The following is a 17,050-nucleotide window of genomic DNA, read 5'->3' as shown; positions in this document are numbered from 1 at the left end:
ACCAAAGTGAATAACCTCACATTTCCACATCATACTCCATCTGCCACCTTCTTGCCCACTCACCTAACCTGTCTATATCCCTTTGCAGACTCTTTGTGTACTCCTCACAGCTTACTTTCCTACCTAGCTTTGTATCATCAGCAAACTGGGATAAATTACACTCGGTCCCTTCATCTAAGTCATTAATATAGATTGTAAACAGCTGAGGCCCAAGCACTGATCCTTATGGCACTCCACTACTTACAGCCTGCCAACCTGAAAATGACCTGTTTATTCCTACTCTCTGTTTTTTGTCTGTTAACCAATCCTCTATCCATGCCAATATATTACCTCCAACACCGTGGGCCCTTTTCTTGTGTAACAGCCTTTTGTGTGGCATCTTATCGAATGCCTTATGAAAATCCAAATATACTACATCCCCTGGTTGCCCTTTATCTACCCTGCTATTTCATTGAGAATTATGAAATATTTCTTTAAGTGTTTGCCATTACTTATCTACCATCGTATCTTTTAATCTAATCTTCCTATCAATCTTAGCCAACTTGCCCCTCATACCTATGTAATTGGCTTAGTTTAAGTTTAAGACTCTAGTTTCTGACTTAAGTACATCACCCTCGAACTCAATGTGAAATTCTATCATATTATGATCACTCTGCCCCAGAGGATCCCTGACTATGAAATTACTAATTAACCCTGTCTCATTACACAAGACAAGACCTAAAATAGTCTGTTCCCTGATTGGTTCCATGACATATTGTTCTAGGAGACTGACTCGAATGCATCCCATTAACTCGTTCTCCAAACTACTTTTGCCAATTTGATTTGCCCAGACTATATGAAAATTAAAGTCCCCCACGATTATTGCACTATAAACTACTCCCACCAGTGTTTTCTGCCCCTTGTTATTTCTTATTTCCACTCATACCGATTCTGCTTCCTGATCTTTTGAGCCAAGATCCTTTCTCACTACTGTCCTTATCTCATCCTTTATTATCAGGACTACCCTCCCCCCACCTCCTCCTTTTCCATTTTGTCTGTCTTTTTGAAAAAGTCTGGTACCCTAGAATATTTAGTTCCCAACCTTAGTCACCCTGCAACCACGTCTCAGTAATGGCTACTAGATCAAACCCATTTACCTCTATTTGTGACATTAATTCATTTATCTTGTTACGAATGCTTTGTGCATTCAGATAAAGTGCCTTTAATTTTAACTTTTCACTATTTTTCCCTGATTTGACCTTATTCACTGATGCGCCATTACTGTTAAACTCTCTGTCCCTTCCTGACAAGCTCTGCTTATCTTTACCCAAATCACTACACTGCTGTATGGCCTTGACCTTTCTCTTTAGACTTATAAATTTCTCCTCACGTGAACCCTCCCCCACTCTTTCTAGTTTAAAGCCCTATCTACTGCCCAAACAATCCGAGAGAGACATATCTTACCACAGAACTGACATATGAAAGACAACCCAATTGATTTTTACACAGAGGGTGATCAACAGTTGGACCAGGTTGTAAACAAAGGGTGATTGAAGCCATGACACTGGTCTCATTGAAGAAACAGCTCGAGGCCACAATGAGAAGACGTGAGGGTTGGTGCTCTGGGAGGATGAGATCAAATGCGCTGAAGGGCCTTTATCATCCGAACGTATCTTGTGACCACTCCTATCGGGATCACCGACTTTTCATATTGAACTATCGAGTTGTGTTATTCCTGAGTAACACAGCAACTCCCATGGGATTATTGTGATTCTTCTGCGATAGAAATACTCACCAGTCCGGCTATAAATTAATTAAGCCAGTATCAAAGTTTCAACGGCCAAGATAAATACATGTGGCATATTTTGTCACGTAAACATCCACTCTTGTTAATACAATCGTAAAAAAAGATTTGATTTGTTGTGTAAAAAAATCGAACAGGCTGGAGATCTCCAGGGATCAGTATGAATAATTTCCTCTTGATCTTTCTAATTATGTCTCTGCATCAGGTCATCTAATGTGATTAGAAGTAGAAAGGTCAGAGAAGTTGAGTGCATCTGTTACCGCCTGTACTCCTGATAGATTTCTCTCCCATGGTCTCTTGCTATGTGTGGATTCCATTTAACTTAATTCACAGCTTGAGCTCTGTAAATAAATGGGACCTCTGAAAAAACAGATGCATGACTTTTTTTTTGAGTTGGTTGTGACTAATTTAGTATTTATTTCCTTTGCAAGTGCGTTAAAAATTCTAGTCAATGTTTAGACTGTCGCTCTGTTTACTTCCACAGCTAAGTGAATCCCGAGTTCAATAGATCACAAGATCATTTCAGATCAAAAAGGCCCATTTGTCCTCATCCTTTCAAAATACCAAACCTTCTCTCTCCCCATTACTGTATAGGGTTGCCAACTCTGGGCATATTCCTGGTGTTTTCCTCCAACCGTCCTGTCCAGTCAAACAGCCTTTTTTTCATGTCTCCAATATGTTTAAAGCTAATAAATGAAAACGTTCAAAGAAAATGATTAAAAAAACCCACAATTTTTTGAACACCCCGATGATTTTTCTACATGTTTGCTTGCAGCAGTGTCCAGGAATCTTTAATTCCTGGAGACTCCAAGTCAATCCTGGAGGGTTGGCAAGCCTTTTACAGTATCTAGCTCTTTCTTAAATGAATCCAGAGTCCCTGGTCTCAATAACTCTTCCTGCAAACCTATTCCAGCTGTTAATCACTGTCTTAAACTGAACCTGTGCTCTCTTTTCCTGCTATCTTGCCTTTATAAAAACAAGTTACATAATGCGGTCATGTGTATGAGGATTTCACTGGTAGGTCTTCTATCTTTCTATTCATTATATTTGGTAATTTTTTAAAAATTCGTTCATGGGATGTGGGCGTCACTGGCAAGGCCAGCATTTATTGCCCATCCCTAATTGCCCTTGAGAAGGTGGTGGTGAGCCGCCTTCTTGAACTGCTGCAGTCCGTGTGGTGACGGTTCTCTCACAGTGCTGTTAGGAAGGGAGTTCCAGGATTTTGACCCAGCGACAATGAAGGAACGGCGATATATTTCCAAGTCGGGATGGTGTGTGATTTGGAGGGGAACATGCAGGTGGTGTTGTTCCCATGTGCCTGCTGCTCTTGTCCTTCTAGGTGGTAGAGGTCGCGGGTTTGGGAGGTGCTGTCGAAGAAGCCTTGGCGAGTTGCTGCAGTGCATCAATGAACCTAAATGACCTATTTCATCCATACTAGAAGCAAATCTCCGTCAATCCTCCCACTGCCCTGGACTCCAAGAACAGTAACAACATCCATATTATCCAATAGACAGTGCACCATCCAAATATCATTCAATTCACTTCTGCATTCAACTGTAGTGTCTGACTGTACTGACCATCTTTGGGTTGGGCTTCATGTGCTTAGGAACAGGAATAGGCCATTCAGCCCCTTAAGCCTGTTCCGCCATTCAATTAGATCATGGCTGATCTGTATCTTAACTCCATCTAGCCACCTTGGTTCAGTAACCCTTAATACCCTTGCCTAACAAAAATCTATTAATCTCAGTTTTGAAATTTTCAATTGACCCTCAGCCTCAACAGCTTTTTGGGGGCGAGGCTTCCAGATTTCCACTACCCTTTGTGTGGAGAAGTGTTTCCTGACATCAACCCTGAATGGCCTGGCTCTAATTTTAAGATTATGCCCCCTTGTTCTGGATTCCCCCACCAGATGAAATAGTTTGCCTCTATCTACCCTGTCAAATCTTTTAATCATCTGAAACACCTCAATCAGATCACCCCATGGTCTTCTATATTCAAAGGAATACAAGCCTAGTCCGTGCAACCTGTCCTCATAATTTAAAATTTTTAGCCCCAATATCATTCTGCTGAATCTGTGCTGCACCCCCTCCAAGGCCAATATATCCTTTCTGAGATGGGCTGCCCAGAATAGAATTTAGAGGAAGGAGAAATGAAATATCAGTCATAAAATTTTAATAAGAAACGAAGAAAAACCGGGGTCAAGAAAAGGTGGCTCACTGATATCCTAACTCTCCCACCTAGTGTCCAATTGTATTTTGAAAGCCCATAAAGACTATATCCATGTTACCCTTCCTGTTATGTTTAATGGAATATATTATTTTAAGAAATATAGAAGAACAAAAAATTCTTTGATCCTTCCATCCTACCCCTTCTAGCAGATTGGTGCCACCTTCCGCATCCTGGACTCTCCCCAACTATTTGAAAGCCCTGAAGGAGATGAATTCTCATGAGTAAAATTTTCAACAAGAGAAAATTCAGTGATTCCCTCACCTCGAAAGGTTTGAAGAGTGAGATCGTAAGGTTATCTATATTATTCATCGCTGACTGGTTGAGTTCAGCGACGCCCACATCCCATGAATGAATAAAAAAAACAAGTGACAGGTCTGCTGTTCCAGCAGGACTAGAACTATATTGTCCTGTGGAGTATTTGATTGTCTTGGTCTGTCCTCGTCCTTCTAAAAGCTGCAATCAAATTCCAGTGGAATTTATCACATTGGCGCTCTATCACTTTGTGGCAGCAAGTCCATTTGTAAGAAGTGTTGTATTTCAGCACAACTTTACCATGTGGAGTTACTGATGAGAGGAAGGATCTCCACATGTTAGGACCGGGTTTCTAATCAGGAAATAGCAGACCAGCTAATAATTAGGTGTCCTTGGGCGATGGTCAATTTCCTCATGTTGATGAGGACTGATCTATTGATGGTTGTGTTAACAATCGGGCAGTTCAAATATCACCAAAAGTGTTTGATGTCCCACATCTGTCTTGCATTCAGGAACCTTTTAAGGAAATAGCATAAAGATTCAAAGAACGAGTAAGCCTCCAGTCATTAGGGACCTTGTAAGTAAGGATAACATAGAAATAGCTGTGTGTCCTCTGGTAAAAATACCCTTAGTTCTTAGTTCCTGTGGAGCAGTGAGGCTTTCTCATGAGGAAGACTAATAGTTACTTGATAAGGGAGGGGGAAAGACTGGGGTCTGAAGGATGGTTATTTACAGTCTCTTCCATAAGTTATGAAGGGGTTTGTTAGGGTAAACGTAGAGAAGATGTTTCCACTTGTGGGGGAGTCCAAAACTAGGGTCATTAATATAAGATAGACACTAATACATCCAATAAGGAATTCAGGAGAAACTTCTTTACCCAGAGAGTGGTTAAGGCGAATAGCATAGATGTATTTCAGGGACAGCTAGATAAGTACACGAGGGAGAAAGGAATTGAAGGATCTGCTGATAGGGTTAGATGAAGTAGGGTGGGAGGAGCCTCATGTGAAGCATAAACACTGGCACGGACTAGTTGGGCACAAATCGTTGAAGGTGGCAGGGCAGGTTGAGAAAGCAGTAAAAAAAGCATATGGGATCCTGGCCTTTATAAATAGAAGCATAGAGTACAAAAGTAAGGAAGTCATGATGAACCTTTATAAAACAATGGTTCGGCCACAACTGGAGTATTGTGTCCAGTTCTGGGCACCGCACTTTAAGAAAGATGTGAACGCCTTAGAGAGGGTGCAGAAAAGATTTACGAGAATGATTCCAGGGATGAGGGACTTTAGTTACATGGATAGACTGGAGAAGCTGGGGTTGTTCTCCTTGGAACAGAGACGGTTGCAAGGAGGTTTGATAGAGGTATTCAAAATCATGAAGCGTCTAGACAGAATAGATGGAGAGAAACTGTTCCCATTGGCGGAAGGGTCAAGAACCAGAGGGCATAGATTTAAGGTGATTGGCAAAAGAACCAAAGGTGACATGAGGAAAAGCTTTTTTACACAGCGAGTGGTTAGGATCTGGAATGCACTGCCTGAGGGAGTGGTGGAGGCAGATTCAATCATGGCCTTCAAAAGGGAATTGGATAGGTACTTGAAAGTAGAACATTAGCAGGGCTACGGGGATACGACGGGGGAGTGGGACTAGCTGGATTGCTCTTGCATAGAGCTGGTGCGGACTCGATGGGCTGAATGGCCTCCTTCCATGCTGTAACTTTTCTATGATTCTATGAATGGCCTCTATCTGTGCTGTAAATTCTATGATTAATATCAAAATCTCAATCAGCACTTTTGCTAGCCAGATCTGAATTAAGATCTAAACAAAATGCCATCTAAACACCAGTTCATTTATTTTCCATTTTGAATTCAGCATCAGACTACAAAGAGCACATTCAAGATGGATTTCATGTGCTCCCTTGGTAATGCCAGGATTATGACCCAAGGGATTTTGGCACGGATGTAACACAAAGCACAAAATAAAAATATTGTTGTTTTTAAGCCAATTTTATTTTAAGCGACTTATCTTTCAAGTTACTCCTTTCCAGCAACAAGTGCTCACCGATATATGGAGGCAAATGGAACAGAGATAAGCTAGCAAAGTATCCTATTGTGGCACCATTTTTTTGGAAGGGGCATACACACCTGGGCCTGCAGGGCTGGACCTAAGCCAAAATGTACATTATTCTGAATACTGTGGGAACCTTTTCTACAACAACAACTTGCCTTTAATTTCGGAAAACATCCCAATGCGCTTCACAGGAACATAATCAGACAAAGATTGACACCAAGCCAAAAAATGAGACATTAGTAAAGCTGACTAAAAGCTTGGTCAAAGAGGTAGGTTTTAAGGAGAGTCTAAAAGGACGAGAGAAAGATGGAGAGGCGGAGGAAATTCCAGAGCTTAGGGTCTAGATGGCTGAAGGCATTGGTGTCAATGGTGAGGCGAAGGGAGTGGGGGATGTGTAAGAGGCCAGAGTTGGAGGCTCACAGAAATCTCAGAGGGTTCTGGGACTGGAGAAGGTCACAGTGTTAGGGAGGGGCGATGCCCGTGTAGGGATTTGAACACGAGGATGAGAATTTTAAATTTGAGGTGTTGGGGTGATCGGGAGCCAATGTAGGTCAGCAGGGACAGGGGTGATGATATAACAAAATTAAATCAGCACTGCGACATGAGGAGACACAGCGAAGCGGAATGGAAGATCAGGCTGCTGCTGGGATCGCCCCGCCTGACTCCGGTGGGCGCCTCGTTTACATAGGCTACTCAGGGTCATACAACATCTATCAGACCCCAATGGCATTTTAACCACCTAAGACCGTGGGCGCCTCACTCAGTAACACCAGTAGCGGGGAAGAAAATAAGGCCCTCTTAAGGCAAGTCAAAAACTTTCCTTAATGGGGCCTGAAGGACCAGGCGTGCTCCTCTGGGCCCCACAAGGAAAGTCTGGACCTCTGCTGCACCGGGCTTAACACCCCCCCCCCCTTCCCACCCATGCCACGGCCCCAAACCCCACACCGTGACTTACAGTCTCCGGGCTCTGAGGCTTTTTCCCATTTCGGGCGGGCAGCCGGCCGATGGGATCTAAATGAGGCCTGGCCCATTAAAATCAGCAGAGGCCTCCCAAGGAGACTTCCAGGCAGGAAGGGCCATCGGCTCCCCGCCCCACCCCGCAGCTTCCCAACCGGGAGTTAAAATCCGACCCAGGCGTCTGCATCAAAGCACTCCAACGTCAAGTACGGTGTAACCAGATGCAGAGTAAAACTCCATCTGCCCTGCCCTAACAATGTGCCTCAGCTCCAATCTCAGACGAACACCTCCTAATGCACCAGGATGACATTTGTTCCTTTCTCACACCAGCAATCCTGTGGCCTCTCCGAATGATATTAGCACCGAATTAGGGGCTATTTTTGCACATCAACACCATGTCCATTCGGAACTGACTTGAGATGGCCCAAACTCATCCACAGCCAACAGACCGCGGAAACTTTCATCCCATTTTGTCTGGGCTAGATTTCATAATAGGGTTCAGTGCTTCCCCTAGCGGAGAGTTCATGAACTAGAGGACATAGATTTAGACTGATTGTCGGCAGGATTCGAGGGGACATGAGGAAAAACCTTTTTACCCAGAGGGTGGTGGGTGTATGGAATTCGCTGCCCGAATTGGTGGTAGAGGCAGGGACCCTCAACTCTTTTAAAAAGTACCTGGACCTGCACCTAAAGTGTTGTAAGCTGCAGGGCTACGGACCGGGTGCTGGAAGGTGGGATTAGAAGGGGCACTTGGTTGTTCTATGAGCCAGCGCGGACACGATGGGCCGAATGGCCCATTCTGTGCTGTATCTTTTCTATGGTCCTATGGTTCTAGGGGTCAGTGACCAGTGGGCATAGATTTAAAGTAATTGGTAGGAGGATTAGAGGGGAGCTGAGGAGAATTTTTTTTCACCCAGAGGGTGGTGGGGGTCTGGACCTCACTGCCTGAGTAGAGGCAGAAACCCTCAACTCAGTTAAAAATTACTTGGATGTATGTGCACTTGAAGTGCTGTAACTACAAGGCTACGGACCAAGTGCTGGAAATTGGGATTAAGCTAGATAGCTCTTTTTCAGCCGGCACAGATACGATGGGCCGAACAGCCTCTTCCTGTGCCGTAACTTTTTGTGATTCTATGATTATCGCTGACTATAAAGGATAGAAAATGAATATGTAATAGAGCGGAGCTGCATACTGCACAATCTGACTCGTTTTTAAACCAGTTAGCAGGGAGTGGTGGAACATTTCACTTTAACCGTGCAGCTCCTAATCAAGCTGGACCATATTAAAACAGCAGTAATCTCCCACTGAAAGCAAACTGGCCTCTTGTCACAAAGCAGGGATCAGAAAGCAGCTGCTTCTAATTTGCATGGGAGGGGCTTGTGTCAACAGTTGGCTCGGTGCTCAAAAACTAGCAGCAAATAGAGCAACAGGAACTCTCAAATGACAGGCCCTCCCAGTTTTTGACCTCAGAGGAGCCTGCAGCCAGGTTCAAAGACAGCTCATCTCTTTTCACTAGGAAGCTAAGTCTCTTCAAAAATAAATTTCGCAGAAGAAAGACAGCTTGAAGGAGTAGGGTTTTCCCCCCCTCTCCTCCGGATAGAAGGAACTTTTGTGGCAGTATCCAGTGGTGAGTTTTATCCCTCCCAACAACCCCCTCCCCATCTCACATCTTTCTTGTGAAGCATTTCCCCACATGGTTATTGTATGTTCAGAGTTTCCACAGAGCCACTTGAAAGTTTGTTTAGCTGCTTCATGCCAAGCCTTTTTACTTCATAAAGTACTTAGTGCAGCACTGAGCTTTGGTTGTGAGTTATCTTTTTGGTACATTGTATTGGGTTATAAAAGTAAACTGAGATCTCTGTATCCATGAACAATGTATTTAGAGGGCACTGTGTATGTGTGTGTGTGTTTGAACTGGGTGAATGGAAGGAGCTTTGTATTAAATACACAAGGTAGTTGTTGCAGCTATTAACGTGCAGTGAAGCTTTCAGGGCTTTGGCCTGTCCTAACATATTTTGAGTCCTTGAATTTATGGCACTGTCTCGTGGTATCTCTGCTTTATTTCTCAGTGTGTTATTAATATCATTCTATTTACCGGTTCTCTATCTACCACCCTGCAGTCAGCCCCACACGTTTGAAGGGAAAATTCCTGCTGGAATAGTAGTTTCTGTTTGTTCCTTTCTGCCCAGTGCTATGCTGAGTGGTTGTTGCTATTGTAACTATGGGGGAAAAAATAGTCTTGTGTTTCAAATGAAAAGTTAGCCTCCTACAAGTTCTGGACTAACACCTAATGTAGCAGATTTGGGCCACAATTGACTTAACATAAAATGGGAGAAAATTGTACAGTGAAACTATTATTATTAAAGACATACTTGCTCTCGAGGCAGTACAAAGAAGGTTCACTCGGTTAATCCCGGGGATGAGGGGGCGGACATATGAGGAGAGGTTGAGTAGATTGGGACTCTACTCATTGGAGTTCAGAAGAATGAGAGGCGATCTTATTGAAACATATAAGATTGTGAAGGGGCTTGATCGGGTGGATGCAGTAAGGATGTTCCCAAAGATGGGTGAAACTAGAACTAGGGGGCATAATCTTAGAATAAGGGGCTGCTCTTTCAAAACTGAGATGAGGAGAAACTTCTTCACTCAGAGGGTGGTAGGTCTGTGGAATTTGCTGCCCCAGGAAGCTGTGGAAGCTACATCATTAGATAAATTTAAAACAGAAATAGACAGTTTCCTAGAAGTAAAGGGAATTAGGGGTTATGGGGAGCGGGCAGGAAATTGGACATGAAGCTGAGTTCGGATCGGTCAATGCCCTGTGGGTGGCGGAGAGGGCCCAGGGGCTATGTGGCCGGGTCCTGCTCCGACTTCTTGTGTTCTTTAGATTTGTGGTTGGGATCAGATCAGCCATGATCTTATTGAATGGCGGAGCAGGCTCGAGGGGCCGATTGGCCTACTCCTGCTCCAATTTCTTATGTTCTTATGTTCTTCTTCTTCTTCTTCTTATTATTATTATTATTATTATTATTATTATTATTTATTATTATTACCTACCTCTTGTGAGCTTTTCTCCCACTGTCTTGGCAAGACATGCATTTATGTTACAATAGCTTTATATTTATTTTTTTTAAAAAGTGTTGCTTTTGTAAAGAAAGTTTTGGTGAGCACCTTTTTTTTAAAAGGGTGGAGAGGTGGGGACTGAGTCAGGAGCAGACATTTGGCTGGGGCAAGAAGAGAGACCAAAGACACTATCTAAAACATGTTACGTCGCGACTACAGCACAGAAACGGGCCATTTGGCCCAACTAGTCTATGCTGCTGTTTATGTGCCACATGCACATTCTCCCTCCCTACTTCATTTAACCCCATCATGATCCCCTCCTATTCCTTTTTCCTTCGTGCTTATCTAGCTTCCCCTTAAATGCATATATGCTATTTGCCTCAACTATTCCTTGTGGTAGCAAGTTTCACATTCTTACCACTCTTTGGGTAAAGAAGTTTCTCCTGAATTCCCTATTGGAGTTATTAGTGACTGTTTCATATTTATGACCTCCTCCTAGTTTTGGACTCCTCCCCAAGTGGAAAGATTTTCTCCACATCTACCCTATTAGGTCACCCCTCAGCCTTCTCTTTTCTAGAGGAAAGAGCCTCAGTCTATTCAGCCTTTCCTGATAAGGATATCCTCTCAATTCTGGTGTCATCCTTGTGAATCTTTTTTGCACCCGCTCCGGTGCCTCTCTATCCTTTCTATAATATGGAGACCAGAACTGTACACAATATAATAAGTGCGATCTAACCAAGGTTCTGGGGCCCTGGGCTTCCCACCCCTGATGGTGCTCTCCTACCACCCCACCACTTACCTGACTGCTGGGAACTATTCCTGCAGGTCCCTGACACTGGCCTCCTGCTTCACTCGCTCGCCCGCCGACCTGACTTTGTTGACGTCGAGATGTAATATATTTGAATTTTCAAAAGCCTTCGATAAGGTACCTCATAGTAGACTCGTGACTAAAGTTAAAGCATGTGGAATCAGGAGACAGGTAGCAGAATGGATAGCAAGCTGGCTACAAAACAGAGAGTAGGGATTACGGGTAGTTACTCAGACTGGCAAAAGGTGGGAAGTGGTGTTCCACAAGGATCGGTGCTGGGACCACTGTTGTTCACCTTTTTACATAAACAATTTAGATTTGAATCAGAAGTACAATTTCAAAATTTACAGACCAAATTTGGGGGGTATAGTTAATACTGAGGAGGACTGGTGACAAAATACAGGATGGTATTAAACTTACAGACTGGGCGTGTAATTAACGAATGAATTTCAATATCGATAAGTGTGAGGTGGTACATCTTGATAGGAATAATAAGGAGGCCACATACTCCTTGGATAATAGTCTAAATGGGGTAGAGGTGAAGAGAGATTTAGGGGTACAGATACAAAAATCACAAAAAGTAGTGAAGCAGTTTAATAAGACTATTTAATTTTTTTTTAAAAAAGCAAACCAAGCACTGGGGTTCATTTCCAGAGGAATAGATTTGAAAAAACATATAAAAACATGAGAGATAGGAGCAGGATGGCCATACGGTCCACCAAGCCTGCTCCACCATTCAATAAGATCATTGCTGATCTTTGACCTCAACTCCACTTCCCTGCCCGATCCCCATACCACCTACCACCCCCACCACTTACCTGACTGCTGGGCAAAACAGAGAAATAATGCTAAACCTGTACAGAACCTTGGTTAGACCATACTTGGAGTACTGTGAACAGTTCTGGTCTGCATATTATAGTAAGGATATAGAGGCACTGGAGAAGGTGCAAAAAAAAAATTACTAGGATGATACCAGGTATGACCTCTCCTTTTCTATTAGGAAAGGTTGAATAGGCTAGGGTTCTTTTTCTGTCGGAAAGAGAATGCTGAGGGTTCACCTGATCGAGGTCTTTAAGATTATGGAAGGGTAGACGTAGAGAAGATGTTTCCATTTTCAGGGGGGTGAGGGGGGGGCCATAAATATATGATAGTCACTAATAAATCCAATAGGGAATTCAGGAGAAACTTCTTCACTCAGAGTGGTAAGAATGTAGAACACGCTATCACAAGGAGTAGTTGAAGAGAATTGGGTAGATGCTTTAAGGGGCAGCTAAGTAAACACATGAGGGAGAAGGGAATAGAAGGATAAATTGATAGGGTTAAAGGAAGGAGGGTGTGCGGAAGCTCACGTGGTGTATAAACGCCGGCATGAACCTGTTGGGCCAAATGGCCTGTTTCTGTGCTTTGTTCTTTGTAATTCTTCTTTGTAATATTCAGAAGAGGGACAGTAATTGAACACTAATTGCTTGTCCCCTTCTCATGGCCCATTTATGCTGCAGAATCAATTGTGGGTTAAGATGGCGTTACTGGATGCTAGCTCAATTGCTAAATTTAAATCTGAGATGGATAGCTTTTTGGCAACCAAAGGTATTAAGGGATATGGGCCAAAGGCAGGTATATGGAGTTAGATCACAGATCAGCCATGATCTTATCAAATGGCGGGGCAGGCACGAGGGGCTGAATGGCCTACTCCTGTTCCTATGTTCCTTTTGCATATTGTGGGGAGGAACTGAAGTACTGGAGACAGCAGTGGATCAACCACAACATGCTGTAAAGCCATGTTTGAAACTTTACAGTTCTGGCTGTGGACAGATGGGAGTAAAAGAAATCAGTATCAATCGCAAAGCATTGCAGGCCCGTGTGGACAGACAAAGAGCTCGTGCACAGCCAGGTTAAAATGGTAACTGCTATTCGGCAGCACCAATAGCAACCATTTCTTTTTATTGCTTGTAGTGCCCTGTCCTTGGAAGCAGGGATGAAACCATCAGCACAAGATGATGATCTGTGCCTCGAGGCATGTATCCCAGCTTCTTTATGCTGCAATGTTGTCCCTAAAGGCAACACTGTAATATAAAGGGAATACTATTCTTCCCAACACAATGACTCCTCTCTTGCAAAAGTATCATGTCGGTTTGGCTAAGTTAGTGACGTTTACACATCTTGGTCAGCAGGTTGTGGATTTGAGCCTTCCTTCAAGGAGTGTTTAAGCGCGTAACCAAGGCTGACGCTCCAGTGAAGTACTGAGGGAGTGCTGTCAACAACAACCACTTGCGTTTATATAGTGTCTTAATGTAGAGAAATGTTCCTTGGCACTTCAGAGGCGTATTCAGATAAAAATGGATGATGAGCCAAAGAAGGAGATATTAGGAGGGGGGTGACCAAAAGCTTGATCAAAAGAGGTGGGTTTTAAGGAGAGGAGGGAGGCAGAGAGAATTCCAGAGTCCAGGACCCAGATGGCTGAAAGCACGGCCGCTGATGGTGGGGTAACGGGAGGGGGACAGCACGAGTGGCCAGTCAGAGAAATGGAGAGTTTTGAGGGGGTTGTAGGGCTGGAGGAGGTTATGGAGATGGGGAGGGGCCAGGCCGTGAAGGGATTTAAACACAAGGATGAGAATTTTAAATTGGAGGCATTGGGGGACCAACTGCCAATGTAGGTCAGTGAGGACAGGGTGAAGGGCATTCGGGACTTGGTAGGGATAGTACATGGGCATCAGAGTTTTGGATGAGCTGAACTTTTGAGGCAGTGCAGGATGAGAAGCTGGCCAGGAGAGCATTGAGGTGGTCGGGTCAGGAGGTGACAAAGGAATAGTAAGGGTTTCTGCAACAGATGCGCTGAGGCAGGGATGGGGGTGGGAGATGGAGTCTCTATCCTGTTGCATTACCACCAGCTAAAATCTGCAGGAGGGGTTGACCTATGAAAATAACACGCAAAGACAACCTTAAAAATGTGCATCTGGGGAAAGGATAAAGTAATGTGCCAGATGAGATGTACTGATTTTAAATGGTGCCAGTCAATGGCACTCAGTTCATTTACCAATGTCTATACTTTGAATGAAGGGTCTGCTTTCTGACCTAGAATAACAAAATGTCATGTGTGAGGACAATGGATGCTTCTGTAATCTACTAACAAACATGCCAGTATCCTATGAGATCCCATTCTCCTGATGGTTTAGTGGGTAAAGACATCACCACCTAGTGCAGTGCTAAGCCATGCAAAGCAAAAGGTCTTGGGTTTGATTCCTGGTCTGTACTGATTATTGCACTGTTGGGTAGCGATCAGGAGTGAGAGCCCTTGGGCAGCCATTATGGCACCAGTTGTCTCTGGCTGGGGGACTATCGGGCAGGGCTCTTGCTCTTGATTAACATCCAATAGTGCCTCCAGTTGGAAAGTGTGTGCATGTGTGGAATTCTTATGCGTTCAACTGTGATTGGCTTTGCAGTTAAATAGCCTGCTGACTCCCACTTACTAGACTCTTACTAAAGAATGGTCACTTGCTGAGATGCCAGAGAGCTGCTGGTAAGAGATCAGAAAACACAGTGCTATGAGATTCTACTTAATAGAAAGAAGGACTTGCATTTATATAGCACCTTTCACCACCTCAGAATATCCCAAAGTGCTTTACAGTGAATGAAGTACTTTTGAGGTGTCGTCACTGTTGCAATGTAGGAAATGCAGCAGCCAATTTGCACACAGCAAGGCCCCACAAACAGCAATGTGATAATAACCAGATAATCTTAGATATTGGTTGAAGGATAAGTATTGGCCAGGACACCAGGAGAACTCCCCTGCTCTTCGAATAGTGCCACAGGATTTTTTTATGTCCACCTGAAAGGGCAAACGGGGCCTCGGTTTAATGTCTCATCTGAAAGACGGCCCCTCTGACAGTGCAGCACTGAAGGTGTGCTGCGGTGCCAGCCTGGATTATGTGCTTAAGTCTCATGGAGTAGGAATTGAACCCACAACCTTATGACTCCAAGGCAAGAATGCTACCACTGAACCACGACTAACACCCAGATACCCTGTGAAGTTCTGTATCACTACTAACTAAGCACCGTTAACATAATGCCAAAGCCATTGCTGCTGAAAATATTATTTTTCACTACAAGGGGATTCTTTCTGAATTAATAGTCCATGCCTTTTGGATTAGCAATCCAGTAACATAATTACTATGTTATCGTACCCGTTAGAGATGTTTGATTTTTATCTTCTGAAAATCTTGGGCCTTGAAAGTCAATGGATAAACAATTTTTTTTCAATTTTTGCTTTTAAAAACAAAAGTGGTCCAATAACTAAAAAGCCTTATTTTGATGCTGGTAATTTCAGTGAGGTAGTGACATTTGCAAACGCAATGGTTGGCTTTCTTCAATCTCAAAGATTTAAATTCAATATGTTATAAGTTGTGGTATTCCATTCATTGGTGATCTGTCATAAGATATGAACAGGAAAAGGCCAGTAGGCCCAAAATTACGTATTTGATAGATCTTGACTCCACTTAATTCCCTTTTTGCCATCGTCATCCAACTGTTGAACTCATTTATAGCTCTATGTAATAAACTTGCTATGTGCTATTTATGTCATCCACTTTTTTATTTGGGCATCACCATGTGATGCCCAGTCACACCGACACACTTCTAGCATTAAATGTAGCTTCAAAAGCTACAGTTCCCCCTATCTTTTTATGTACAGCATCACTAATGCACTCTGAGGTACAATTGCTTTGTCCTGACTTTCTGTGGGAGCTCCAATAGTTAAGGTTAACTTTTTTTTTGTAATGTTCGAGAGCAAACACAGAACCTGACTCGATGGGAATACACATCAGAGATTTGACAAGGAGGTAATCACACTTAACATGTACACCAGCTAAGTGAGGCTCTGAACTGGCAGCAGAGCCTTATAAAATTTAACCTGTACAATTCGCTTGAATAGCCTTCCCAGGTAAATTATTATACAAGCCTTTATGAACCTTTAGTAGATTGAACAAAGAGAAGACACTCTGGATGTGGTATTGTTGGATGGAGGATAAGTGGCATATCCTTGTTTTCAAATGTTTCCGTGTCTCGCTACCCTCCCAGTTCTACAACCCTCTGAGATCTCTGCACTCCTCCATTTCTGGCATCTTGCGCATCCCTGATTTTCATTGTCTCAATGTTGGTGGCCATGCCTTGAGCTGACTAGGCCCTAAGCTCTGGATCTCTTTTTTTTTCTCTCTTTAAGACACTCCTGAAAACTTACCACTTTGACCAAGCTTTTGCTCACCTGTCCTAATATCTCCTTTATGGCTGTGTTAAATTTTGTCTTTTAACACTACTGTGAAGTGCCTTGGGATCTTTTACTACATTAATGATGCTATATAAATGCAAGTTGTTATTTGTGTATGTGCCAACTACTTGTGGTGATGTAGTTAAACAAGAACAAGTCAGCCATAGCACTACAAGTGCAGTTGGATGTATAGACCAAGCCCGTCACGGATTGCAAGTATAAGCATTTGGATTGGGACAACATTTAAACATTTCTATATTTTTATATGGTTCTGAAGAAGTAGCTAGAGTTAAAATGGAAGCTCTTACCTTCATTTTGATATTTTAAGGAAAGAAGACAAGTTGTCTATGGGGTCAGGTTGGTTGATCTGGAAATTAGTAAGGATATTGGAATTTTGTTCTAACTGCAAATTGAATTGTGCATGATTGAGGTATTAACAGTTTCTTGGAATCCAGATAATGTGTGAGCACTTTCTCGTTAGTATTTTATGCAATAATTTCATAGTTAACAGCATGGAAGGAGGCCATTCAGCCCATTGTCTATACCCTTCTTTGCTAGAGCAATCCAAAACCTAGTGCCCTGCTCTCTTTTATACCTGTATCTTTCTCTGTTTGAAATAGTTTGCATCTTTTAAGG

The 17,050-nt window shown here is 43.1% G+C and overlaps 1 protein-coding gene across 1 annotated transcript in view; it reads left to right on the top strand.

Moving 5' to 3' along the window:
• The first annotated feature begins 8,730 nt into the window (after positions 1-8,730).
• LOC137323528 (glycophorin-C-like) overlaps positions 8,731-17,050 on the top strand; it is a 68,628-nt gene continuing 60,308 nt past the window's right edge. The window contains exon 1 of the mRNA XM_067987097.1: positions 8,731-8,913. The gene's annotated coding sequence lies outside the window, so the exon portion shown is untranslated. The remainder of the gene's footprint in view (positions 8,914-17,050) is intronic.

This window comes from Heptranchias perlo, chromosome 7 (assembly GCF_035084215.1).
Source record: "Heptranchias perlo isolate sHepPer1 chromosome 7, sHepPer1.hap1, whole genome shotgun sequence".
In the NCBI taxonomy this organism is placed as follows: domain Eukaryota; kingdom Metazoa; phylum Chordata; class Chondrichthyes; order Hexanchiformes; family Hexanchidae; genus Heptranchias; species Heptranchias perlo.
Note: the sequence above shows the minus strand (reverse complement) of the source record. Positions and strands in the feature narration are given on the sequence as shown.